Genomic DNA, 2,901 nt, shown 5'->3' with positions numbered 1-2,901 from the left:
CTTTGAGCAGGGGAGCTGGTCTGAGAGAATGAAGAACAAGTAGAGGGAAGCAGAAATGGGAGCTGGTGAAACAAGTTGGCAGCATTCAAGTCCTTGTTTCAATTGTCTTCAAGTCCAGGAGACACCTGCCCTATATGCAGTTTGCTTACATGGACCATTAAATTCCCTCTTTTTTCTGGGATAGTTGGTTTAATTTTCATTTGGAACCCTTAGCGAGGAGAATCTTTTAAAAGGAACTAGATGTATTCCAATTAGAACTGAATGTTGATGGCCCACATGTGATGTTAAGACTCAGTAACCTAAACTTTGGAAATGTATTTGTGTCACACTGTTTGTCTTATTAAAACCATACAGTAAGACATGTGAAAGAACGGAAGTTTCCAAGGTCAGCCATTATGGGAAGTGACTACCTCCCTCATGTTTTTGTTTTTATTTTTTTTTTAAACATTCTCTGCCCTAATATTCTAGCAAATTTTGTTGTTACAGGATGATACAAATGAGAAGTCAAAAAGTCATACAATCTTATTTTTTTAAATAGAGGTATATGCTTGAGAAATGACTTTGAAGTCATATTTACATTTTCCCTGGAACCATCTTCCAATGTATATTTTATATTCTGCATATTCTCTTTATGGGTCAGTAACAAATAACCTAAACTTACGAGGTTCTCCCTAATCTTACCCCGTCCATACCTCTTTAGCCTCATTTGTCTTCTCCTTGCTCATGATACTCTAGCCTTACAACTGCAATGTTTCAGTTATGTGAAAACCTGATTATTTGGAACTTTATAGACCTTGGAACCTTGGAACTTTGTTTTATTTATAATAGCTCTTATCACTATTTAAAATTATCTGATTCAAGTATTTACCTGTATATTGTCTGACTGCTCCCACTTGAATGTAAGCTCCATGAGAACAGAAACCTGGTCTACCTTATTTACTACAGTATTCTTACTAAGTAGAACAACGCTGGGCACATAGGAAGCACTCAGAATTTGCTGAATAAACTAGCATTACAGTAAACAGTGCTAGTGTAAAAATTTCTGCCATTCTAGTTTAGCTTAGCTGAAAATGAGTTCTAAATTTACTCAAATTTTAGTGTTAAAATCTAACTGCATCACATGAGTGTGATGTGTGTATATGTATCAGAATCAGCAAAATAGTAAAACAAGTTTAATTTTTAATTTATTAGAACCCAGTAAGTGATGGTTTTAAAAGCAGAGTTTCCATCAAATTAACACTTAATTCAGGGCAAAAATACATTTAAAAAACGTAAATCTTACGGCAGAAGTAAAACGTTATAAAACCAGCATGTCTAATACAGACTGTAGAATGTCAGAATTTTAAGAGATTCACATAGTATTTTATAGCACTAAAATGTTAATACAGTCAAAAATATTATCAATTGATCCAAGATTTCTCAGTTTATAAAATGTCTAGACTGATAATTGAAGAAATTTTGCTGTGTAAGTAATAGCTACCATATAACCAAGTGATTGTTTTTATGACAAAGGAACTAAGGCAGGAAATTTCATGGTTTTCATTTGTAAAGATTTTACAGTATTAAATATAAAGTATTACTAGGAATTTGTTTTAGATTCATCTTCCCACCCTAACTTCCAAAAGGTGTAAATCAATTCCCTTTAACTCCACTTAAAAAAATCCTGTGAACTATCATACCTATTCATTATAGGCCTAACTCTACAGCAAAGCCATGAATTACTAACTTTGATATGGTAGAAAAAACAATTTTAGTAAGTCACTACATCTTTTCTGGGTTGCTAAATAATTTAAAACTGAAGTCTAAGAATTTCTGCACCTCCAATAATTGAACAACCTTTTTTTTGTTTTGTTTTTTTTAATCTCTGTAAGTTTGAATTTTGACTAGAACCTGAGTACGGGGTGGGGGGGAAGCATCTTATGTTCATGTGCAATTAACAGTAGCCCTTCTGAAACACAGAGTTAACAAGCTTAAATTTCTCATGATCAAAACCTTTTATTTGGGGGGAGGGGGATAAGATTTAGAAGTTCTTTCAATCAGAAAATAAGGATTAGCTAGCTTACATGTTCTACTGAAGTGTCAAAAAAGACAGATGCATTTAAAATAATTTTGTAAGTCTAGCAAATATGAGGTTTATGGGTTCTTAACTAACATATTAAGTAAATACAAAGGTTCTTCATCTTTATTACAAACTTTTAAGCTATTTTAATAAAATGGCTGTAGATCTCACTGTACTTCTACTTATCTGTGCATTAATAAAAATCTGTTAAAATTGCTTATTTAATACTTCTGGAAAAGTCTAGTCAAATAAGATCACTAAAACTACCAGAGACGCTTTGAAATACTGATTGCAAATTCATTTCAAGGTTGATTTAGCCTCTTTCAGAATCTGGCATTTAAATCATTAATATCTTCACCAACTTTAACTCTGAAAATATAAAAATTTTAGCCAGTAACGGTTAAACCGTACTGGTATTACCTGAAAAAATAAAAATTGAAAGTACATCATCGATCATGCATTTCACAATTTCATGAACTAAGTAAGGTAAAACTCATAAATATTGTTATGTCTTTGCAGGTTATCTCAGCTTCCATCAGGCCTCAGCTGAAAGCTTATCTGCCGAAACACATCATTACTCATGTAAAATAAAAAGAGTAGGGAAGTGATTTTGTACATTGCTGCCCAGTGTTTGGCTTTCAGGTTCCCCTCTTTCATGCAACTATTCTAGGTATGATTCCTTGAACAGCATGAGATGAGGGGTGGATAGAACAGAACACCTGTTGGGCTAACAAGCATGTATTAGTGTATTAAAAGTTTTCCAGTTGAATAATTGTTCTCTTTGTGGTTATGCTATGTGCAACATATAAACTGTACAATCATTTTTCCTGTTTGTCTATTTG

At 33.0% G+C, this 2,901-nt stretch overlaps 1 protein-coding gene across 2 annotated transcripts in view; it reads right to left on the bottom strand.

Moving 5' to 3' along the window:
* Nucleotides 1-1,167: 1,167 nt before the first annotated feature.
* The window catches only part of GOLM2 (golgi membrane protein 2), a 113,047-nt gene continuing 111,313 nt past the window's right edge, over nt 1,168-2,901 (bottom strand). For both annotated transcript variants that reach the window (XM_027084152.1, XM_027084153.1), the window contains one exon: nt 1,168-2,901. This exon is cut by the window's right edge and continues 380 nt beyond it. The gene's annotated coding sequence lies outside the window, so the exon portion shown is untranslated.

The sequence above is a fragment of the Aethalodelphis obliquidens genome, unplaced genomic scaffold (assembly GCF_003676395.1).
Source record: "Aethalodelphis obliquidens isolate GAN/ISIS:26980383/991018 unplaced genomic scaffold, ASM367639v1 scaffold51, whole genome shotgun sequence".
Classification (NCBI taxonomy): Eukaryota; Metazoa; Chordata; class Mammalia; order Artiodactyla; family Delphinidae; genus Aethalodelphis; species Aethalodelphis obliquidens.
This window is presented reverse-complemented; position numbering and strand designations above follow the sequence as displayed.